The sequence below is a fragment of the Canis lupus genome, chromosome 5 (genome assembly GCF_048164855.1).
Source record: "Canis lupus baileyi chromosome 5, mCanLup2.hap1, whole genome shotgun sequence".
In the NCBI taxonomy this organism is placed as follows: Eukaryota; Metazoa; Chordata; class Mammalia; order Carnivora; family Canidae; genus Canis; species Canis lupus.
This window is the reverse complement of record NC_132842.1, coordinates 47,238,169-47,264,074: the sequence shown is the minus strand read 5'-3', so window position 1 is coordinate 47,264,074 and position 25,906 is coordinate 47,238,169. Positions and strand designations below refer to the sequence as shown.

The following is a 25,906-nucleotide window of genomic DNA, read 5'->3' as shown; positions in this document are numbered from 1 at the left end:
GGCTTGGGCCATTTAGTAGGCAATTCCAAGATCTTAGTTCCCAGGCCATTGTAAAAGGACATGTGAGTATATGCCCAAGTCCCACAGATACCTTCTCCCAGAAAAGGAGCAGGGCCAGAGAAGAGACAGAGCAGGCCTTTTAAGGCTCTGAGGGCAAGGCCCCTTTTTGCCTGGTCTTTGGTGGGTACTGAATGCAGGTGACTCAGATCTTGAACCCTGGTCTTAGGCCCCAACACCGTGGAGCATGGATCTCACAGTATGGCTAGAAAGGGCTTGTTGGTTGCCCTTAGGATGATATAACTCCAGAGGTACCGGGGACAGTCAGGACAACTGAGATAGGAACCTCCTTCTTTGATTATCCCCCCTCTGATCTTCATAACTTTGCCCAAAATAAAATCAAGGAACAATACTTCCTCCCCTACTCCAAACAGCATAAAAAAAAAAAAGAAAGAAAGAAAGAAAGAAAGAAAGAAAGAACTCAGCCATTAGAAATGATACTACTCAGCCATTAGAAATGATAAATACCTACCATTTGCTTCGACGTGGATGGAACTGGAGGGTATTATGCTGAGTGAAATAAGTCAGTCGGAGAAGGACAAACATTATATGGTCTTATTCATTTGGGGAATATAAATAATAGTGAAAGGGAATAGAGGGGAAGAGAGAAGAAATGGGTAGGAAATATCAGAAAGGGAGACAGAACATGGAAGACTCCTAACTCTGGGAAACGAACTAGGGGTGGTGGAAGGGGAGGAGGGTGGGGGGTGGGGATGACTGGGTGGCGGGCACTGAGGGGGGCACTTGACGGGATGAGCACTGGGTGTTATTCGGTATGTTGGCAAATTGAACACCAATAAAAATAAATTTATTATTAAAAATAAAAAAAGAAAGTAAGGATTTTAGTAGACATCTTCCTCATACTTAAGACTCTTGAGTTTGAGATTACAGAAATAAGAAGCATGAGTCAAAGAGAGGATATGATTTTAAACTCACAAAATAACTTCTATAAAACTTTCCATCTCGTTAACTATCAGCCAAGAACTTTATACATCATTAAAAGCCCATTAGGACAATGACCACACCATTAGCTCTTTAGTAGATGTCTTAAAACCTTATTTTTTTTTTTAAAGTATTGTTTTTGGCAGGCATTCCTTATGGTAAGTGGGGACATCTGTGGTGGAGTTGCTGCGCTCTGAACCAAGTCCCCAGGAGCAGGCCCCAGGTTGTGTCTGGGGAAGTCTGTGACCATGGCCAGTTTTGTGCAACTCCAACCCTGCCCAGGGAACCTGCTGCTCCGCAGAGCCGGAGTACAATATATAGAATTAGTCACTCCTTTGTGATAGCTCTGCAGGCTGCATGGAAACGCAGGTATGGCCATAGGGACCCAGATCCAGCCGTAGAGAGGAGTGCTGCGTAAGCAACATCTGTCACCTCCGGAAACCAGAGTAGAACTTCTCAATTCCAAGCTGCCTTTTAGTATCACTCAGGGAGCTCATAAAAGTACTCATGGTAGGGGCATCTCCATAGATTCCTGTGTAATTGGTCAGCAGTTGCCCAGATATCAGTGTTTTTATACCACTTCCAAGGGACAGTAACATGCAACCGGGGCTTGAGGACTAGCAGTGCCATGAACTGGCTAATATCAAAGTTTCTGAGATAATAGAGTGAAGACCAAGTAGGTTTCAATGAGAAGGAAAGAGAAAAAGAAGGGAGAGTAGGGGAGTGGGGAGAATGTGGGGGACAGGGCCAAGGAAGCACTAAATCAAGAGCTGAGCCACAACCGGACATGATGGCAGCAACTGGATGGGGGTGTGACCCAGGTGGACCAGGGGAATGAACATGCTTGCAGGTGGAGACCACCAGGTGCTTGTGTAGGGCACTGTTGAGTGCCTCATCTCCTTTGGATTTGTCTTGTCCTGACTTAGTGCACACTGAGGCCGGAATGAACTGCGCAGCATCACTGGCACCTGATCATCCCTGTGTCCTCTTTTGGAGATTTTGAGTCCAAGGACTCCAACTTTGTTCACTGCAGTGGATGATGGGCCACTGACTTCCCCAACACGTACCGAGAATACCACCTCAACATCCAACGTGGCTTTGAATGCAGAAGGGAAGACATTCTAACTTCTTAAAATTCTAGCATCACGTTCATCCTATTCTTAACATTTTTAAACTTTGTATCAAAGTACAGAGATACAAAGATCGGCGATTTTTCATATGGTAATCCCACTCTAGCGCCCAGATCAAGAAACAGAATGTTGTTAGCACTCCAGAAGCTTCTTTGGAGCCTCTTTCCACTCCCCAGACACTATCAGATTTCTAACACTAATAAATTTTTCCCCTTGTTTTTAAGCTTTACGTAGGTGAAGTTATGCTCTACTTACTCTTGTGTCCAGCCTCTTTAGGTCAACATTATGTGTAAGATCTACCCATGTTTTGCATGTAATTATAGTCAGTTCATTCTTGTGGTTGTATGATGTTTCTATTTTTTTAAGGTGAAATAAAGAACTAGGGATTAAAAAGAAAGAGGAGATAGTCATGACAATTGTCTAAAATATTATAAGCTGTATACTGTTTCTTAGTACCTGGCAGTCAGCAAATCCATGCTAACATCATTGCTTACCCAGCGCTGGTATATTTTCAATAACTAGCTTTTGGTATTCTAAGACCTCAACTAAGATTGCTGGCTTTTTGAGTGGTTCCCAACAAAAACTATTTTGTCAGTGTTAAAGGATTAGTGGCCATATCACCCTGTACCATGATGATATCTCTACTTTAGTAAATGTAGATGATAGCATGGTCAGTTTTATATGATGTCATTCCAAGTACATCCCAGACCATAGAGAGAATTTAGTTCTCAAGAAAAACATTAGAACAATGGTTCTCAAACGTCTGGTTCTCAAACCCAGAACCATCTCAAGTGCTCATAAATGCTCATTGCTGGCCCCCTCCCAGGATTCTGACTCAGTGGGTCTGGGGTGGGGTCCAACCACTTACTATCTCCCAGGTGATGCTGATGCTGCATCAGGGGCAACATTTTGAGAACCTCTGCCTTAGAGCCTGCAATTAAAGTTATTCCTCTCCTGTGTTGCACTGGTGAGGTTCTCCCCAACATGCATTTGTTTCTTCAAAGTCCCTGGAATGAAGCAGTTAGGATTTTAGTTGTTTCATTGCCATGTCTACCTTCTTGAATCATTAACGCCCATTATCTTGCTGTGCCCTATGCTACAACTCTGCTCATCACTCATTGGAAAACACATAATTCATTTTTTTCTTGCTTTATTTGCACGCTGGTGGCCCCAGCTATTTGCCACCACATGAAGACATCGAACCAGGCACTTGTTTCTCCCTGCAGTCCCTAACAGGGAGTCCTGCATGCACTGCTGAACTCACTTGTTATATTTTCTGCTGACTCTTTGATTTAATCCCTAAAATCCCATCTTCTCACATGCATGTGCTTTGTTCATCTGTTTAAATACATATCATACAAATGAAACTTTGCTTCTTGCTACTGTAAGAATAGTGAGGTGATAACAGTAATTTGTTATCTATCATGACCCCTCTAAAAAAAATTACTTTTCAGGTATATGTTTTTCAATTAGAATGAAGTGTTTCTCAGATGTGGCTGCCTTACTGGCATCTCCCAGAGAGCTTTAACAAATACTGATGTATAAGTCCCAATCCTGAGTTTGTCTTTTTATTGATGAAGGCTTTGGTCTGGACATAGACATTGTCAAAACTTCCGGATGAACTTAATATGTAGAAAAGCTTTAGAATTTCTGAAGCATCTCATTCTCTTTATGAGTCTGAAGAGTAGCCACATTTTTTTTCCACAAATTTATTTTCAGAAACGTCTATCTTTGCTTTATTTATGTGCCTCTTGTGGATGTTTTCCTTTTGAATTTTGCTTCCATGATCAAGAAAATATAATGAACTGCTATTTACATGTTGTGCAAAGCATTTAATTCATTTTGAGTAAGCTAGAGATGAAAAATAACAAATTCTTCTGGGTCCTGCATTTCCGGACTTAATTTAGCAAGTCCGTAAGGAACTGGCAGGAAAGAGTTTGTTGTTCTTGTAATTAATAACTAGAACAGGGTTGTTAGGAGTAAATGATTCATTTTGAAACAGTTTTCTAATTTCCAGAAATGTTTCCCCATTATATGACAATTAGACCTAAAGACAAAAGTACCACTGTTATAGAAAGATTTATCACAATGCCATGTCATTCTAAACGTAAATAGTAGACCCTGTGTCTACTATCCACTGGTTTGCAAAATCAAGAGACTGATTTCAGTCAAGTGAAGTTATTTGGAAATAGCTTAAGTTTCATCTGTTAGAAACTAGTTTTTTTTTTTTTTTCTGATATACTGGATACCACCAGTAGATACCACCAGATAAAAAACATCCCTAGAGTAAGCCTAGGAAATAGCTCTTTCTTGAAAATAATGATGGGATCAGTATGTCCAATCTGTTAGCTCCTTTCTATTTGATTTTTTCGTTAAGAATAACAGAATATTTAAGCATGTATCTCAGAATAATTAAGCATGGATTGAAATTTAGTTATGACTTATTATAGCCATTTTATGACTTAGAAGCATCAGTCTGCACTACTTATTGAAACTGCCGAGAAAAAATATTAACAAGGTAATAGTAGTTCTAGAGTGATAAACTTCAAGATACAGGATAAGACAATTGTTCTGAGGTTAGTCAATGATTCAACATATGAATTTGCAGGATAAACTTGGGCATTAAATCTCTCAACCCTCTTCAAACATGGTGAGTCAACAAACAATTTTAGAGCAGATGGGTTTTTTAATTTAAAAAACTTAAAAAAATAAATTTAAGTAGCACCTCAACTACCACTTTCATCAACCCCATCATCCTCACTTAGAGATTTTAACACTATTAGAAGCTCTTATGGGGCACCTGGGCGGCTCAGTGGTTGAGTGTCTGCCTTTGGCTCAGGTCGGGATCCTGGGGTTCTGGGATCGAGTCCTGCATTGGGCTTCCCACAGGGAGCCTGCTTCTCCCTCTGCCTGTGTCTCTGGCTCTCTGTGTGTGACTCTCATGAATAAATAAATATTTTTTAAAAAGAAGCTTTTATGTAGTACATTAGAATTTACCAGATATTTTTATATACATTTCCTTGTATTTTCCCCCATGGAGATTGGAAGGATGATTTACATGTTACATATCTTTTCAAGGTGAATCTCAGAGAGGTTAATGGATAACCTAGGGCAAAAGAGCCTCAAGTTTGGGGACCACCCAGATACTCTGATTCCGAATTGACTCTGTCTGCTATCGGCTATTCCAGCTACCTATGTAGTAGATGATTGAGAAAGCCATGAAGGATAGTGAAGAGATACAATTCTCATACTTACTGTATTTTTATCACTTTTATAAAGGATTTTTATATTTTATTGTCAACTTGTCATTAGAAATGTCCCTATACTGGAGCTATATTTAAATTATAAACAGTAAAAACTATAAACATGTGGTTGGGACTATCTGCAAACTCATGTAGATAATAATAGTAATTAAGAGCAGTCATGCTTGCCACTGTATCTGCATTTACTATATGGAGTGATCAATTGTTTCATTATTTTTTATTGCATTTTATCACATTTCTTCAGAGGCCTGCACTTTGCCAGTTTTTGTATTTCTTTGAAAGGGCCACTAGAGGGGAGTGTTTAGTCAGTAATGTCAGATATGCTCTGGGGTTGAACTTTGGTTTGGATTGGAAACATTTCAGGTCCAAGGAAGCTGTTTCCCCTAGTGCGAACAGAGTTAAAGACCTTTGTGATTCAAGAGACTTCTTTTTGTTTTTTTAATAACTAAACCTTTACTTGAGCAAATTGTCTCGCCATCCTGGATTTATACAAATGATGCAGTGTTACAAGCCCTTCTGCAAGGCAAATTGATTTTCTTTGGACCTTGTGTCCTGGGGAAGCACAACAGTAGGCTTAAAGACTTGTGTTGCTGCCAGCTGGGGAACTTTTGGGAATTTGTATCTAGAAGCAAGTTTCAAAGTACCCCCAACCATCTTTGGTACCAAATAGTTGTCTGCTACTGATGTCACATTGCCAAACTTTTACAGAGTCACTCTGAACAGGCTAGTAGAAGTCTTCCTCTCTATGTTTTGTTTAGGCCATCTGATTTCTCTAGCAAAAGTAGAAGAAACAAACAAAAATTCATTCACACCAGCTATTAGCATGATATGGGCCAAAGGTTTACTACATTTGTCATTAATCACCTAAGCATAGAGTCTGAAAGTCATTCATTTCCTGTTCTTTTTTTCCCCAGTGACTGTTGATTGTCCTAACACAATAAGTTTTCTTTATTAACTCCCTTTCATAACCAAACCTGTGTTTCTAGTTTTCATTCTTTACACACCCGATCAAAAGATGAGAGGCTATCCTTCTATTCAGTGAATCAGGCCCTCGGACTTCTCACATCCTCCAGAAATTATTTCTGTACAATTTTACTGCCTGTTTCTACTTCCTTAAAGTTTTCTCATTGTTAAACATAAGCATTTATGTAATGTGTCCCCATATAATCCTTCTTTGCAATTATTCTGTACAATTAACAAAACGCCAAGATTGAATCAGATCCCAGAGTGACCAATTGAACTGTTCATCTGCCCAGTGTGGGGGTGGTGGTGGTTACCTGGGTGTGTGAATATGAACTTGCTTAAGGGCCACAGGAAACTGGGTTTCTGGTTGCTACCACATTAAACTTCAGTTGTGATTTTTATTGTTTGTGGCATGTGGAAATTTTTCCTCGTGGGGGTCAACTGAGTTCACCCTGTTGCCTAAGATCTAGAAAAAATTGGCTCAAAATGCCATTGTACAAATTGTGAAAAATCCCGTATTCTCTCCAAAGCTTTTAAGAATTTCCGAGAGACTTAGAGCCAATCCTTTGATGTCATCAGGCCCTATGTCTCTGCTCAGCAGAATTAGTTTGGTTTAGGAATTAGCCCACAGAAGTCATTGTGATCTCCATTTTCCACATCACGGAGGCTGACGGCAGAACTGAGCCTTCTGCCTTGGGTTGCCTCAGCCACCAGCTTTCCCTCTCCCCCTAAAAGAAATGTGTTCACATGACATTTATATGTATCAGACTTTATTGACAGTTGGAGGAAATAAAAACAGTTTGCATTCACAAATAACGTGAAATGGAATAGTATCCAGACATTTGTATTCTTAAGAAGTTACCTAGTCATTTCTATGACTAAAGTGATCTTTCTTCCTTCTCTTCTGTATTTCTTCTCATTCAAAAGTTGCTCATAGGAGCTGCACATTTTTCTCATTTGACGGGATTTAGCACTCTATATCTTGCCTTCGCTCCAGGCAACTTTTAACTCCCAGAACTACCCAGATGCTCACCAGAACAAAACAGCTGTTCATTTATTAGTGCCCCCTTTAAGAGAATACACCTTTAGAATATACTTGTAGTTGCAAGTTGATGTGTGTGGTGTGCATGGTTACATGGGGTAAGATGACCAAATTGACTTGTCCATTCAACTTGTATTTGATCTTAAAATTTCATATAGCCAGTCTTAGCATTCATTCATTCAACAAATAGTTTCTGAACATTTACTTGCAAGGTGAAATATAGTTCCTTCTCTGTTGAAGCTGATGGTCTAGTGAATAATCAAAGATTACCAATGTCCATGTCTACATCTGAGCTGCAATAATCCCTATGAAGGAAGGGTATGGAGTACCTTGAGAAACTTTAACAGGAAATGTCTTAGTCTGTTTGGGCTGCCATAACAAAATACCATAGACTGGGTGGCTTAACTAATAGATATTTTCTCCTAGTTTAGGGGCTAGAAGTCTGATTTCAGGGTGCCACCATGGTTGGTTTCTGGTGAGAATTCAATCTCTGACTTTTAGACAGCTGCCTTCTCACAGGAGGGAGAGAGAGAGAGAGAGAGAGAGAGAGGGAAAGGGAGAGGAAGAGGGAAAGGGAAAAAGGGAGAAGAAGGGACAGAGAGAAGCTCATGGGTATCTTTTTTTTTATAAGGGTACTAATCCCATCATAAGAGCCTCATCCTTATGACCTCATCCAACCCTAATCACCTCCCAAAGGCTCCATCTCCAAACACCATCATATTGGGTATTAGGGCTTCAATATATGAATTTTGGAAGAACATACACATTAATCCCTCACAGGAAAAATCAAGGAAAATGGTTTTTTACTTTAAAAGAACATTCTGGGGATGCCTGGGTGGCTCAGCGGTTGAGCATCTGCCTTCGGCTCAGGGTGTGATCCCACAGTCCCGGGATCGAGTCCCACATCAGGCTCCCTGTATGGAGCCTGTTTCTCCCTCTGCCTATGTCTCTGCCTCTCTCTCTGTGTGTCTCTCATGAATAATAAATAAAATCTTTAAAAAAAAATTAAAGAACATTCTGCCTGTGGAATGGGGAATGGATGGCAGAGCTGGCTTTAGATGTCGGAGCCAGTTGGCCAGCATTGCTGGAATCCAAACGATGGTTGTGTAGACTAGAGTGGAAGCAGGGATGGCCTAGTCAGTCTGCCCTGGCCTAATCAATGTCTCTTTCTCCTCACCTCGTCTCTTTCCTACCCACTCCCATTGTCCTAGCCTGTAAACTTCATTTCTTTTTCATTTTATAATGCCTCCCCACAAACTTTCCTATGTACATGTGTGAACCTGACATTCTTTTCCTTCCTCCTTTAAAGTTCTAGGATTCCATTTTTGGTAAGTTGGATAAGAATGTCTACTACTCACAAATATTAGTCAAAAACTTTAATCTACAAAGAAAGTGGTAAATTCTTAAAACATTAAGAGCACAAAGAAATTATGCATGTTTTTGTGCATGGAAAATATAAAATATTTACAATATTGTATCTGTATTCTCTGTGGACACTTTATTTTTTTTTAAGATTTTTTAAAAAAATTTATTCATGAGAGACACAGAGTGAGAGAGAGCGAGAGGCAGAGACACAGGCAGAGGGAGAAGCAGGCTCCATGCAGGGAGCCCGACATGGGACTCGATCCCGGGTCTCCAGAATCACAACCTGGGCTGAAGGCAGCGCTAAACCACTGAGCAACCTGGGCTGCCCTGTGGACACTTTAATACTCTAAGCAAATAGCATTACACTCTTTGCATGATTTTATCCTGCAGTTAAAACTTAAGCTTTCGGCAAATTACGATGGCACTAGAGATACCAGTTTCCACTTACTTGATTGACTAAAAGCTAAAAGTTTGGGAACATATTTTGTTGGTGAGGCTCTGAGGAACTTCCTAGTGGGCTTGTCTATTGGGCAATTGGCAGCATTTACTGTTTACAAATGCATAGACCATTTGATTCAGCAGTTCTACCTCCGTACATTTATTCCACAGGTTACTTCCACACATTAGAAATGACTCATGTACAGAATTATTCACTGCAAAAACAATATGTAATAGTGAGAGCTTGAAAACAACATGGAGGCCCATCAAAAAGTGACTGGTTCAAAAAATTACATTTCCATGCAATTGGATAATATGCTTCTATGAATAGCCATTCAATAATATTCACAACTGTTCTGTGAAAAAAGGATGTTATAAATGATATAATGAAGAAGGCTACATTTTTTTTTTAATTTTTATTTATTTATGATAGTCACAGAGAGAGAGAGAGAGGCAGAGACATAGGCAGAGGGAGAAGCAGGTTCCATGCACCGGGAGCCCAACGTGGGATTCGATCCTGGGTCTCCAGGATTGCGCCCTGGGCCAAAGGCAGGCGCTAAACCGCTGCGCCACCCAGGGATCCCAGAAGGCTACATTTTTGTGTACAAAAGAGGGAAGGTATAATAATACATATTTATATTTGTATTTGCATGAAGATACTTTGAAAGGATATGCAGTGAGATAATAAATATTTACCTGTGAGGCAAAGGAGAAACTTAATGGATTCAAAACAGAGAGGAGGTATATAGAGCCTCATATGTGTGGATCTAATTATATATGTATACATGTATGTACATATATGTGTATACACATATTTTTTGTTATGTATATATGTAATTTTAATTTTCAATCATATAACTATTATATATTAAAAAGAATACACTTTTTAAAGTGCCAATGTTTGTTTTTTCTATTTCATATCATTTTCTCTCATAGCTAAGTAAATAAGAATGTGTTAGAGACAGACTGCATGCTTCTAAATTACATGTCTGTCACTGGCTGTGTGACCTTATATCTCTCTGTACCTTAGTTTTCTCCTATACAAGATGGAAATAATCACAGATGTTGTTTAATGGGTTTAGAATTTTAATTTGGCAAGATGAAAAATTTCTGGAGATCTGTTGTGTAACCATGTGAATCTATGTAATACTACTGAGCTGTATATTGTTAAAAATAGCAAATTTTATAGTTTGTTTTTACCAGAAAAAAACCCAAAAATTTTTATGAGAATAATCACAATTCCTGCCTGTGACTTTGCTATGAGGATTTTATCAGTGAATATGTGTGAAACCCTTAGGGCAAAGCGTGATATTCTGGAAGTCTTTGAGTTTTTAATCTATTCCGTGTTGGCAGTAGGCTCTGCCCTCACCCTTTGAGGTTCCGTAAGTGACTCTGGGTTTGTAGCAGTCTGTCTGTATTCTAGACGAAGCCTGACTGTCTCTGGGTGCATTGAAATACGTATTTCCTAAGGCTCAAGTGTGATCCTCAAGAACTCAGAGGGTAGATATATGTATATTGCTAAAAACTATATTTGTTTTAAGAAGTCAAACAATATTTCATGTTGCAAGGAGGACTTAGGGCTCCTGGCATAACAAAATAACTGGCCAGAGTATTTTCATTTGTCAAGAGAAGCTATATAGCTGGTCCACTTATGCAAGTAGTTCTTGAGATTTTCTTAGTGCACAGCATCCATTTTCAGCAGATTTCTTCCTCACGCCTTCTGGCATGTCCATGACCATAGTAGCTACTGATCGAATTCCTAGATTTTCTCAGAACAAATACTCTATTTCCCACAAGCCAACTAGAGCTTCCATTTTCCTGTGTAGAGTGCTTATCTTTTTTTTTTTTTTTACTTTGAAAACTAAAACTGATTTGTTGATTATTCACTTTTTCTCCTATATCTACTAACTGCTGCATTTTAGACTTGACCCCCACAAATTGATACAACAATTCAGATAGGCATGACAAGGAATTTGGATTTCCATCCTTGCTACCAATTCTGCACGATAACAGTTGACAAGATAGGTGAAGTTTGTTAAAAAGTGGTTTGGCATTGTGCAAGTATGGTCCAAATCAGAGCTCAGCAAACTTATCTTGAAATATTTTCAAGTTCATGAAAAGAATGACTTTGGACACATAATGTTTTGTCCTTTTCTGATTAACTAGATAGCTCAATTTGTTACCATATTCTTGCATCCGATGTTCACATTTGGAATCTGTGTGTTACGTTGCCTTCAAAGGACTCGATGATCCAGAACAGAGGCATAGAGTCAATTACAAAAAAGGGAAAACATAAATAAAAGTCATCTGAAGAGATGAAAAGCAAATAGACTTTTCAATTTTAGCTTTTGGGTGTTTGCCTTTTAATTTTTTTTAAAAAGTATTATTTGCCGTTAGTTAATCATCATTATAGCTAAAATTCACTAATGGTGACCGTGTGTGAAACCCCATGCTGAACACCTCAAATGCATCATCTCTGAAAGTCTACACAACTCTCTCCTTGGAGGAAACTAAGAATCAGCAAATGTCAGCTGCTTACTGAAGGTCATGCACTCAGCAAATGGCAGAGCTGAGGCTCAAACTGGTGACTGAGTTGTTAATCACAGTGCTCCACAGTTGGTATAGCCCTATTTATTTTTCCAGTCATAAACTCTGCTTAAATTTCCATGAATAGTAATTTGATTTCTTTCCCTTGTCTGGACTGTAAATTTGTATAATTGGATTTCTATGGACCTTTGCACTACAGGCAATATTTGAAGTGACTTATTTTTCAAACTTAAAAGATTAAGTGACTCCTATGATCTAAAACTTCCTCCAGTGAAAGCAAACCCTCCTTCCTTCTGTGTTATTTGAGTGAAATTCTGATTGCCAGCTGTATTAGTTTCCTGGGGGTACCCTAACAAAGTATCATGAAATGGGTGGCTTGGAACAACAAGCATTCATTGTCTCACAGCTCTGGAGACCAGAAGTCTGAAATCAAAGTGTCAGCAGGGGCATGCTTCCTCTGAAGGTACTGAGAAAGGATCTGTTCCAGGCCTTTCTCTTGATTTGTAAATGGTTGTCTTTTCTCTCTGTTCTAATCCCTTCTTATAAGGACACCAATTGTGTTGGATTAAGGACAACTTTAATGATGTTATTTTTGAGGGGATACAGTCCAACTCATAACACCAGCTTCTGAACCAGAGAATTACATGGAAGTAGAAGCATGATGTCCCATTGTATGACCTGAGGAAAGTTCCCCTTCTGTGGAAGATGGATTAGATTGGCTGATTTCTGCTATAATATTTTATGTCACACTTTTTTTATGTTTATGAGTGATCTTGCCCACCCTGGCTTCTTTCAGTAGGACCAGCTTTGGGGCCCCAAATGAAAGGATGCACCCAATATCTCTATTTTAACCTCTAAAATGTAATTTTTCTTATTCCTCTATGGCCACAGAAATCAATCAACTTGTCTCTATTATCTTCACATACAGAGGTTCTTCTGTGACATATTTCAGAGAAAACGAAAGCTCTGTAAGATTTTGAAGGCACTGCTTTTTGAATTGTGAGTGCTTAATCAATATTCGATGATAAAAGCAGGTTGACCTTTGACTTTAGCCTCTGTGATTTCACTAGCTAATTCTAACAGCAAACATTCCTAGTGCACAGCAAATGGCCTCACATGGTCTCCTCTCATCTTCACAGACCCCCAGGATGTGAGACCTAGTGTGGGAGCTGGGGAGACTAGGTCTCAGACACACAGGAGCTCTGCGGAGTGGACCAGGGGAGTAGGAGAGGACCACATGTGTCCCTCTAGGAACCATCCATAGTCCCCCCAGGATTTCTCCTCCAGGCTCTGGGAGAGCAGTGCTGCCTCTGTCTGATCCAGCCTCTCCAATGATGATTCGCTTCTACCCATCCAGTTCTTTTCCCAGCTAAGAAAAGTGACATAGGACCAGAATTGACATCGTCAACATTTTCCCCCCACACAATAAATAAGTGGTTCAGTAACTTTTAAGATGTTATTCTTAGAGTTGTTTCAAATACCTTAACTATGTTTGGTTGGTTTTACTATATATTTTACTTGTTTTCAGTGTAAAGAATTCTGTTATGAAGACAACGTAAAAAATAGAAGGTGGTGAACAAAGCAGGAGGGGGAAATCAATATAATTACAGTGAACATTTATAGGTCAGTGGAGCATAAGCCCTGAGGGAAAGACTCAAAAAAAAAAAAAAAAAAGAACAAACAGAGCTCTGCAAACCAGGAGAGAGGAGCAGGTCTGAGAAGCCCAGGGGACTTTGCTGTGCCAGCATCACAGATGATAGTTCACTGAAATGGTTTCTCTTTTGTTCCTTCTTTATGGACATCTTGGAGAGGCATTTATGAACCTTTTTCTACTTTAAGAATTTTTACCTCAGTGCAATTCATTCCCTTTCTCCCCCAGGTAAGATTGTTCTTTGGGGGTTCTGAAAATGAAAATGAGGTCAGATTGTGGGGTTTGTTGACCTCCCTCAAAGATAGCTAAAGGTGTGTGTGTGTGTGTGTGTGTATGTGTGTGTGTGTGTGTTCCCACAGCTGTATGTTTGTGCGTATGTTATCTATGCATGCCTGGCTGTGCGCGCGCGCGGATATGTGTGCGTGCGCATGCGCATGTGCCTCTGCAGGCAAAGCCCCACACTGGCAGATACCATGTGGTAACCTCCTGCACAACATATGAGCTGTTTAGATTCTTATATTTTTAGAACAGTCCACTGAAATAGGTATTTAAATCATATTATCACCATGTATATACCTAAATAGTCACATTTTAAAGATACAATTGCTCTCTGTCACCACATGAGCAAGCCCCTAAGGGGTAAAATAATGTAAAAAAGGCCTTTGTACAGCACAATTCCTGAACAGGCAGATGTTTTTCAGAAGGTATGGATCCCCATACTGATGACGTGAACAGGTCAAGTGGTTAATCATTTGACTAGAACTTTCCTTTGCCATTAAAGTTCCTTGGAATACATTGCTAAAGACCATTCCTGAGGCGCCTGGCTGGCTCAGTTGGAAGAGCATGCAACTCTTGATCTTAGGGTCGTGAGTTCGAGCCCCATGTTGGGTGTGGGGATTAAATAAATACACTTAAAAAAAAAAGAGCAAGACCATCCTTTCTTTTAGGTAAAGAGCCATTATGAATGGATCTTCATTCCTTAAAAGATGAGATGCTCAGCCTCAACTGTATTGGCAACTGACCTAAATCAATATGTATTATGAACAAATTTGGTGTTTTTTGTTGTTGTTGTTGTTGTTGAACATCTGTAACTGCTGTTGAAATTTGAGATGGCAAAAATTAACTACTTCTTTATAATCTAACCACACAGTTAGGAAGCGAGTCTCATATTAAATTCTAATTTGTGTGAGGACATTGTTGATTAAACATGTATTATCACACATGAAATAAATTATAAAACCAATTCTATTCCTTCAGGTACTTGGTCACCATTTCTATGTTTCACTTAGGGTAACAAAACAGAATTCTAGGGTCAATATTTTGCCATCCTTATAGACAAAAGTTTTCATTGGTCACAGTGGGACATTGGATATTTCCCAAGGAGTGCTTCTTGTTTCATGGTCTCTGAGTTTATCCCTCCCCTGGAAATTGTACACACACCACTAACTACAACTCCTACAGAAGTTTCCAAGGCTGTGATCAGGCCCCTGTCCTCCTCTAGCTACCTTTTGGACATTTCATTTGACTGGTACTTTTTTTCCTCCCAGAGACTGGGAGAGAGTGGGAAGGGAGGGACAGAGGGAGAAGGAGAGAGAGAATCTTAAACGGCTCCCAGCCCAGCATAGCCCCAGCCCCAGGATCTCACGACCCTGAGATCATGACCAGAGGAAATCAAGAGTTGGACACTTAACCAACCCTGCCACCCAGGCACCCCTGTCTGTTACCTTAACTCTATGTTTGTTAGCAGACTTCCCTTTCCTGCAAAATCAATGCCCCCCCACCACCTGACTTCTCTCTTTCTGTTAACATGGTCCTCATTCTTCCCAGCTAAGCTTGAAGCCTGCAGTCATTTTTGAGCAGAGACGCCTCTTTCAGCTCCCAATTTCCAGCAGTCATTCTGTTTTCTCAGTTCTTCTTTCACATCAATTCCTTTCTTTTCATCTCCTCTTCCCTGAACCAGAGCCACACCATCAACTGTCAGTAGATTTCCTTCTCTGTTTTTGACCCCTTCAGTTATTTTGCATGGTACCCAACCAACCTTCCTAAAACCACCGGGATTAGATCACTCTCCCATTTCAAGATTTTCAGGGAGACTTTCATAGTGGAGAATGTTCAAACTTCCTCACATATTTATCAGGTCCCACCCTCCTTTGTTTTTTGTTTCTTTATCTTTCACTGTGCAAACCTCTATGCCAATTGGACTTTTGACTCAGTCCCTCAAATGTTGCATGCATTGGGTATTCCCTGTTAAATTTCTTCCCCCTGTACTGTTCTTGCTGTCCTCTTTTGTTCCATGCCATGTCCCCAATTGTCCCCAACACACACACACACACACACACACACACACAGCCTCTTTTAGCTTCAACGCTTTTTGCTAATATTTTCAAGTGCTTGGACTTTGTGATTAACAAATAAGTGAGAGTAAACTTTTTGGATGGAGATGTTGCCATTTACTAGTTCTCATGTAGCCTCAGGCTTGTTCTCTAACACTCCTCAGTTTCCAATGACAATGCCTTGTAGCATAGTGCTCGTCCTTAATTCATTTAAGCTCCCTTCTTCTGGTGGTTCTTCCTCTCAGGACCTCTCCATTACAAATTTCTCTCTCTTTTACACCCAGAGCACCAGTTTGGATCATCATGCCTTTGGAAGAATCTCCTTTGCTTCTTTGAGGTGCCTCCTGGATTTGTCTGCGGGACTGTAAATGCTTTGATGATGGTGTTTCATTTTTGAGTAGCCTTGTACTCCCTGTACTGTTTTACACATCCTCTCAGTATTTTCCCATGAGGAGGTGGATATAATCCCTATTTTGTAGGAAGGGAAAGGGAACTAGAAGGCTTCTGGGAGTTGCTTCAGATCACTCAGAAAGCAAATGGCAGAAGCAGAACTTGAATCCAAGTCCTGTGATGCTAAGCACATGGCTGTTGCCTCCTTCTCAGAGCTTTAACCTTAGGGACAGGAACTTATTTTTGATTGCTTACATTTTAGTATTTAAATACATTTCAGTATTTAAATTTTTGACTGCTTACAATTCAGTACATACAGATTAGGGCCCTGTAGGTACTGAATTGTATGGACTAAAATTGAGAAAATACTCTGTAAATATTTTTGAAGAAGTGAATAAATTACTACTACTGACCATAGTAATACTATAAAAATAATCCTGAGAGTTTGAGGGGCAGTTCTCTACATATTATGGGGGTGGGTTACCTTGTGCTTGGCCTTTCCACTATTTATACTATTTCTTTAAGGATTAGCAACACAATGTCTTTATTCTGAGACACACAATCATGCGGTTAAAGGAAGCATTCAGTCCCATCAGCTGAGAAGAAACAGAAATCACACCACAGGTTCTCTAAAGTGGCTTTGTGTGGCTCTGAGCACTGTGAACCCAGCCATTGTATTCATAGCTTTGTAGCCTTTGGCTAAGATCAAGTAGAGTGTTTGTTCTTGAGGCTTTTAACAACTGATGTTTTCTCCATCCAAGGACAACATATTTAGACTGCATGTGCATTAAAGATATTAAGCTCCCTTGACAGAAAATTTTTGAACAAGAGATTTATTTGAATTTTCTCAGATGCCATTCTTCTATTGACATTGTTCCTTTATCGTGCCATGTGGGTTATTTTGTGATGCTGGACATACTATAGTGACAGCCTGCATACCAAAAAAGTATTCCTTAAACAGGAGTAAGGAACATTTTCTTTCTCACAAGGAGTATTGACATTGCACTTTTGCCTCCTTGTCCCTATCACATACACACATCAGGGCAGGGGTAGGAGCGTGGAGGGTAGCTCAGAAGGATCAATGTAAAATAGTAAAAATAAAATTACTATAGGAGAAAGAAACACATGATAGCTACCTGAGGTGAACATGGGGAGTGGTAATAAACAGGAATTTTTCATGATACATAATACATTTTCAATTATTTGACATTCATGTTAGGGTAATTAAACGAAAGATAAAGGAGGATGATAAAAGGACAGAGTATGGAAGAGGAGGAAACAGAATCACCATGGCAGAGGGTGGAATGAAAAACCAGGACAAAGAGAGGAAGAGGAAAGAGAAAGAAAATGAAATATAACGTCAGCAGCTCCTGGGTTCTGAGGTGAGATAGCTGGTCGTAGGTCAGCAGCTTTAGTCACACATCCTGTTATTCACTTTGGGCATCAGAGTACATTTTCACTACCCTTTGAAATTTCCATATACTCTACAATGATTTTAGAGCACTCTTTTTTTTTTTTTTTTTTTTACTGGAAAATTGCTTATCTGCTCTTATTTTCAATCTTGAAGAGTTGGTTTCTTTTAAATTTTATTTTCATACAAAGTCTCGAATGTTTTGAAATGGGTAAAATAATGCATTCAGCTTTGACTCTTTCCATTTTAATCTTAATGCAGGGCCACTTTAACAATTCCACAATGCAGTGGAGTGGCTTCCTTTTACAATAATTGAAATATAATGTTTTAAAATATTCATTAGCATTATTATCATTATTTTGTTGTGTTTAGTCATTTGAAAGCAGACAAGCTTTGACTCACCATAGCTGCATTTTAATCCCGGCTCTACATTTGACTAAACTACCATTGCCTGTAAAATCCTGTGTCCTGGCCTGTAGCAGAGAGCCCGTGCCTGCGCACTTCTCCCAAGGGTGCCGTGATGCCCTGTGTGCCCACATCCCAGGGCTGCATAAAGTAGACAGAAATGATGAGTCCGTTCCTTCCTCCCAGACCCCCCCCCTGTGGTACTCCCACTGAGTGAAAAAGAAAATACATAAAGAACTCTTCCTGCCTTGTGATTTCCATTGATCACACTGAGTGCAATAATCACATTAGTTCACAACATACAGAATTGTTTCCAGGGTTGCAGTTCTGGTACTGCTGAGCTCAGAGCAACTTAACCTCAGTGCTGGGTAACATTTTACCTGGACCTGATTCTGCTCCTAGAAGGATGCTGACCCAAACTCCTGCTTTGCAGAACCCTGAATGACCAGGTGAAGGGACAACCTCTGAATGTGACAACCTCTTGGGACCCAAAACACTCCTGGAGACAAATCAAGGATTTCAGCTTTAAAATACCACTTAGATCCATGTTGGGTATATATTCCCCATGTTGGGCATATACTCCCTAGAGGAGATTTACACCTGTATAAAGCTTAAAATATAGTAGCTAATTAAATATTCAGTATGACTTTAAGAAACTCAAAAAAATTACAATAATTCTAAGTAACATTGTTTTCAGCAGACAAAGCCCAGAGAATCTTGAATCTTAGCACTAGAAGGAACATGGACATTATTAAGCCTAATCACGTATTCAGCAGAGACTGCCTCGATCAGGCATCTGATAGCTTTTTCCTGGGAACACAGAATGACCTAACATATTGCCTTTCAAGGAAGCTTGATGTGTCATGAGACAGCTCCAGTCATTTAGAAACCAGTCTTTATAAGGAGCTGTTTGTCTGCCTCTTTGTGGCTGCCCACCTCTGGCCCTTAATTCCAAGTAAGAAATTTCTGCTAATATTTCTTCCTTGAAATGACCTTCACTATTTGGAACAACTGGCATGCCCACTCTTAGTGTATCCTTCTTAGGTTCAGCTTCCCCGTTTTGGAACCCTTTTTCTCATGCAGTACTTCTAGACTCATTAACATCCCCGTTGCTATTAAAACCGTGGCTATCTGCTTTGGGCAACCCCTCCCCAAGCTCAGAGAACAGTGAACTCACTGTCTCTGTGAGATGGTATTTTTACTGTTGAGGTCAGAGAGGTCTAAAATTACATTGGATTTATTTTGGATTTTGTTTTGTTGCTTTTTCCTTTTTATTTATTTATTTATTTATTTATTTATTTATTTATTTATTTTTACAAAACCTATGTCTCTACTTAGAACAAACTTAGGATAAAGGAGCATTATAAATCTCCTATACCTATATAATATTTTTTTAAGATTGTATTTTTAAGTAATTTCTGTATCCAATGTGGGGCTCAAACTTCTAACCCTGAGATCAAGAGTCATGCACTCTACTGACTGAACTAGCCAAGCACCCCAGATTTTTAAGAAGAATCTTTACCTTAAATGTTGCCAGACCTTATCAGCCTGTGACAACAAATGAGGTTACAGTAGCTTTAATGATTTAAATTTCATTAGCTTTTGCCCATGTTTGCTGAAGAGGTTTTCCTATACAGTCCAGCTAATTATTTCTGGGAGTTCCCAACAGTGTTTCAAAGGCACAAGTCTCCCTTTATTGGAACCACTGTTCTTGCAATAGGCTCAGCAGGTCCTGCTGCTATCAGAAGCAGGTCAGTAGACCCCATAAGGACATGCTTCTACTTTGCAGCTGCTCTGCTAACACTTTACTTTTTCCCTTTCTTCCTAATACCTTACAAAATTATATGCAACATCTTTTTTTTAAGATTTTATTTTTAACTAATCTCTCTACCCAACGAGGGGCTCAAACTCAAAACTCTGAGATCAGAGTCATGTGCTCCATCAAGGGAGCCAGCCAGGCACCACCACACCCTCCCCACTCCCCAACTTTCTTTTTGCAACATCTCTTTGCAAAAAGAGTTCTCTGCTCTCCCTACAACCCAAGGATTCATCTCTAGAAAGGAATTCAAGTAACAGTCACCAAGTATGTAGCCTTCAGAGTGGTTCTCCCTTTTAATAGCTTAGGCTTTGTTACTCGACTGAGTTTCTGGTGCCCAACTTCTGCTACTGTAGCAAGAGCTCTCTGTGAAGAAGCCACTAACCCTGCTGCAAATAGTCTGTGATTAGATCTTTTCAAACCCTTTTCAAACCTTTCTTCCTCTTGAAAGAAACATTGCACTGTGGACATTTTTGCTAAGTTATTAAACATTCTTCAAAGCCATCATTTTTAATTCCTCCATAACCATCTTACGCATGTTCCATGCTAGAACGTATTGCCCATTTTTCTATTGCTGAGGATCCTAGGTTTTATACATACCCTAGTATTTTAAGCAAGTATTGTGCTCTACCTTGCTCCTATTATACTATAAATTCAGCTCATTTTTAGCATTTATAATTTCATATCTGAACTATGACATTCAGTATATTCATATCATTCATGGATTTTGGCCTTAGATATACATCTTTAAGATGAGCTTCTAACTTTGTAAACATCACACCAAATTTTAGCTGCTTGTAGACCAGCCTTTATATTTCAGGCTGTGGAGCTTCCATCTCATGAAAGTAACGCCTCTTGATGAAAGAGAAATACTATATGCGAGAGTGAATCTCACATTGTAATTTCACTTTAATTTCAGATGTCACTGACTATTAATGTCAGTTGCTAACAGATATATTTCCTAGTAATCACTTCAAACCCTCCTCATTAAACATAAATTATACAAAATGAGCTATGGACTTAAAAGTACCTTTAGGTATGGTCTAGTTCAGTGACCTAATTTCAACCATGCATCCACTTATCTCTTCCTTCAACAAATCATTTATCATCCTCCATCTATATCCTAGGAACAATATAAATGTTGAATATGAAAAGGTAAGCCACATGGCTGGCTGGCACAGTGAGTAGAGCATGCCATCTCTTGATCTCAGGGTCGTAAGTTTGAGTCTCACATTGGGAATAGAGATTACCTGTTATTTTTTTTTAAAGATTGTATTTATTTATTTGAGAGAATGATAGTGTGAGAGAGAGAGAGAGGGAGGGAGACCATGAACCATGAATGGGGGTGGTGGGGGTGCAGAGGAAGAGAAAGAAGCAGATTCCTCGCTGAGCAGGGAGCCTGATGCAAGACTCCATCCATCCCAGGATCCTGGTATCATGACCTGAACCAAAGGCAGATGCTTAATTGACTGAGCCACCCAGGAACCCTAGAGATTACTCTAAACAACAACAACAACAACAACAACAACAACAATTTAGGAGTGCCTGTCTGGCTTAGTAAGTGGAGCATATGTCTCCTGATCTCAGGGTCATGAGTTCAAGCCCCCACATCCTGCATAGAGTCTACTGGAGGGAGGGGGGAGATAATCCCCAGACACTGTCTTTGTAATATGAATGATAAAGGAATGAATAGAAGTGATAAAGAGCGTGATTCCTACTCTCTGGTAGAAGGATTTCCAAAGAAGTAACATTTTAAGTCATACCCTTAAAAAGAACAAAGCATTCAGCAAGGGATTATGTGGGTGGTGTAACAGACCTGGAAAGCCATAGCATGTTGGGTAAATTTTTATAGCTATAGCTTTAGAGTATACAATACCTCTCTGGTACCCTGAGACGAAGTTGCAAAGATGTGAGTCTGATAGTAAAAACCTTTAAGGACCATAAGAAATGTGCATATTATATACCATGAAAACAAAAAAAATCAAGGTTATTCAAGTAGGGGAATGAGATGTTTCAGAAAGACATTTTTGATGACACTCTAGAGGATGGATTATAGGCTGGAGGCAAGAGATAAGGCTTTTGTCAGTGTGACAGGCTATTTTATTAATAAAACACACAACATATACTCAGATCTATATGAGATAAAACAGATTCCTCTCAACTTGCCCAAGGTTTTTTGGAAAAATGGTACAGTTTTTATTATTGATTCTGTTTATTTACCTGTAGATGTAGTAGAATGATTCTCTATTTCCCTTGAGGAAATCATTAAATAGGTAGGAAATAGAAAAAGTTGAAAAGGGGTATCAGGAACCTCCTTCACCTAGGTTTTATCTGTCTTTTAGAAGGTAACTGATCGAAAGCTATGAAAGTCAGCGTCTCACCAATGCTGTATTTTATTTGATTGGATGATGTGTCAAGAGAATGCCTCAGGCCTCCTTTGTCCATTAACAGGCCAGTTGTGAGTCACAGTCTGGACATGAGGAAATGTTCATTTACTTTTTCATAGTCATGGCAATGAGGCTTTTTTACGCCTAGAGTACTCTCCTGGCCTAAAGTGCCTATTGAGAAGGTTATTTTCAGCCACAGGCAGGGTGCAGAATGTCAAAATATAATTCTGAGAGCTTCATCGTCATTCGGATAGCCTGAGGAAGCTGGGGTTTTACAGCTGCCTGAAACTCACATGCTACATATGATGTGGATCAGCACTATTAATTAGCTGCTTCAGGATTCTTAATGCCCTATGGCTTTGGAAACACTTGTTAACCCACAGAGGGAGGAGAAGAGCTGGAAGCAAATTGGACTGTGGCCTGACTTTATTATAATTCAGTTCAATAACCATCTTACCTTTCCAAATCCTGGTTCGGAATCTGTTGAAAATTACAGCTGATTTTACGTTGTTCTCGGAGGTGATTTTTCCTGAGAGAAGGAGATGGCAGTTCAAGGTTTCTTGAAGTCCCAGAAATGTGAAGAACTACAAAAGAGAATTGGTTGATGGTGCTTTCCACATGTGTACTTTTCCAGAGGCTAGAAAGCAGATGCCAGGGTAGGGTGAAAGGAAGCCAAATGATGTGGAAGGGTACATGTAGAGTGCCCAGGAGTCTGCATTTCTCATCTCCTGCCAAAAGAAACCGTGCCAACCCCCACTGCTCTCCTTCTACCATTCTCACTGCTCAGAGCTGGCACACAAACCCATAACTCTTCTCTTTAATGTAATTCTCATGACATAACCTGACCAACCACATGAAACCCAATCAAGGAAACAACGGTTGTCCTTGGCAACAAACACAGGAGTTGCATCACAAGTAAACCACATTCTTTACTGGACAGAGCAGAATATTAAGAGTATAAACTGCAAAAATATGGCAATATGCTTTATTAACACTAAAAAAAAGTTTTATCAGAAAGTCTGTATCAATTTTTAACTAGAAAACACATGTTCAAGCTAGTTGTGTTGACACCTTTCCTATAATTGCTATTGCAAACTCTTTTGTTTTAAGCTGGTTATTAAAACAGCCACCTGTCTATTTACTGACATAAAAGTCACTTATGAAAAGCAGCAGCACTTTCCTCATCCTCATCCTCCTAAAAAACACCAAAAAGTGAAAGAGCATTTCAGTAGCTCTCCATTCTTGGCTGAAATGTAATGAGTCAGAGTCCCTTTTGGGAGACTAGGAGAGGTCAGTGATCCTGTCCATTTACACATCATCCAAACCTGGCACTTAGCAGGTACTCAGTAAATGCTGGCTGAGTGCAGGAGGAAGTGAATCAGTGAATGAAGTGCTAATCTTTAGGAATACCTTCCTAGTAGGAGTTTTTTTTTAGTAGGAGACATTTGCTCTAGTCACAAATGAAAACAAAGTATACTCAAATTGTGAGATTATAAGTGGTCTTTCTGTTTCCTGAACTATAGGATCTCAGAAGCACTTCCTATTGTGTTTATGAAGTGAGGGAATGGGGTTTAGGTATGAACTCATGTATTTTCAGACTGTAAATATCATGCCAGTGTTTGAGACCAGAATGTCTTTGTAGTCAAATGAAATTTTCCAAAATGTTGTGTCCATTTAAAGTAGGTTTAGTTGAAGACACTAATTTGGCACAAGGGAAATGGAATTTGTGTAATTTTAATTTTTCAGTGGCTGAGATTGAAATAGACTCCTCCCGAGTCTTGCTTAGTTCCATGTTAATAACCCAAATATGTTATAAAGTATTAACATTAAAACTAATTAGCATAATAAATGAAAAAGGTGACACCTGGTTTACTAATATACGGATTTTAAAAATTCGTGTTTCAGCCCGTCCTGTGCCATGCCCTTCATTATATCCCTCTGTTAGGGCTTGTAAGATTTTACTCTGTACTTTTCTTTTAGTCAGAAAGAACTGAGAGGATCTGGAGCCTCCTTCTGCACATTTAGAATATCATTTGTACTTGACTCTGATCTTTGGTTTTGAATCTAAGACTTTAATTTAGAAGTATAATTGTTAAACAGCCACAAATGCTTTTTGAAATTACTATTTTATTTTTAATTTTGGAAGTTGCTTTTGGGAATGATAGAAATGTACTTCCTGTTCTCCTGGAGAGTTGTGGCCTGTGGAAGGGAAACCCTCTTTCCTTCCTTGACTTGCTGTCACTTATCTCTGATATACATAAATTCTGTTTCAGTCCTAGGTTAGCCCCTTTGTGAGCTCAGACAAGTTGCTTCGCACTTTTTGATTTGTAACACACAATGTCAAGAAGTTTTTAAATGGCTTGCAGGCCAATTAAATGTGCCACATATCAAACTGTGTTTGGTAAATACACACCTATGAATTGCACCTTGCTCCAGTTTAGTCAGAAATTGATAGCTTCCCTTTCATATAAAATGAATTATTATGCTAGAGCATGACAATGAATTGAGAATTGGCAAAGAAGCCTGACCAAGGAAGACTTAAGACAGAGAAGACTGAAGAGCTAAGATTGTATAGCACAGGGAAGAAAAGAATGATCTAACCTACCTTTGATTAATAGGTAGTGCTTCATCATGGAGGTGGAAAGCAGATGTGTACTTTTACTCAGGGCAACATAGAATGAACAACCTTAATTTATAGATGCAGATGCTGTTTTAAAATATCGATATTTCTCAACCTGGTGTTATTCTCACACTTGGCTGTGCATTGAAATCATCTCCACTTTGAAAAAATGCTGATGTTGGGTCCCACACTCAGAGATCCTCGTTTATTTGGTTTGGGACATGGCCTGGACACAAATCTAGAAAACTCTCCAGATGCAATTAAGGTTGAGAGCCACTATTCTGTAGATGGAGATATATTAAAATTAGGCCCAATTTGTTGTCTGAGTTCTCCTCATTGTTTATCCAAGGGGTTTGGGCATTATTTCTAGCAGCTCCTGGTTAATGTGAATTATATTACTTTTTTTTAAAGATTTTATTTATTTATTCATGAGAGACATACAGAGAGAGGCAGAGACACAGGCAGAGGGAAAAGCAGGCTCCATGCAGGGAGCCAGATGCAGGATTCGATCCCCGGACCCAGGGTCACGCCCTGAGCTGAAGGCAGATGTTCAACCGCTGAGCCACCCAGGTGTCCCTGAATTTTATTACTTTTGATGGGGTTATGCATTAACACATTTGCACTGTCTTCTAGTGTTAAGATAGTTTGGAAAGGACCATGAAACAATGTAAAGTTGAGGAAGGAAGGAAAGTAGGAATAGGGAAAGTCCCAAAGTGTTAGAAGACTTGCATGGGGTGAGGGGGGCCAGTATAAGCCCATGGAACAAAAAGGAGATGTTGGGTTATCACCTTATATCACATAGCTTGGATTTAAATTTCATGTCTTTTATCCCTAGTTTTAATTACTGCCTGTTTCTAAATACATTGTCACAAAATTCTCAATGATTATTAGAATAAAACTGTTTATAATTCACCAATTCTTAAATGATTTCTCCACTTTGGTGAAGAGGATGCTACATGCATCATTCATTCAACATATAATGGTGAGGTGAAAGGAACAAAATATCAGTGAATCTTTAAATTCCTTTACAATCTCAAGAAAGTAAGATTCTATATTTCCAGGTGCTCCCATGCTAGGTAGGGTGGTTGGTAATCATTAAAGTAGTCATTTCTGTGCTTGTGAAATACTGAAAAAATGCCACAAATT

The 25,906-nt window shown here is 39.3% G+C and overlaps 1 protein-coding gene and 1 long non-coding RNA gene across 37 annotated transcripts in view; one reads left to right on the top strand and one right to left on the bottom strand.

Moving 5' to 3' along the window:
- PDE4D (phosphodiesterase 4D) overlaps positions 1-25,906 on the top strand; it is a 1,448,272-nt gene that overhangs the window by 693,900 nt on the left and 728,466 nt on the right. The gene's annotated exons all lie outside the window — the stretch shown is intronic.
- The window catches only part of LOC140633661 (uncharacterized), a 61,439-nt gene that overhangs the window by 3,480 nt on the left and 32,053 nt on the right, over positions 1-25,906 (bottom strand). For 5 of the 6 annotated variants that reach the window (XR_012031240.1, XR_012031237.1, XR_012031238.1 and 2 more), the window contains exons 1-3: positions 22,598-23,138; positions 2,998-3,136; positions 2,385-2,508 (exon numbers count right to left, since the gene is read on the bottom strand). This is a non-coding gene — a long non-coding RNA (uncharacterized lncRNA). Of the gene's footprint in view, positions 1-2,384; positions 2,509-2,997; positions 3,137-22,597; positions 23,139-25,906 lie in introns of those variants that run through there. The other variant, XR_012031241.1, reaches the window with a different exon arrangement.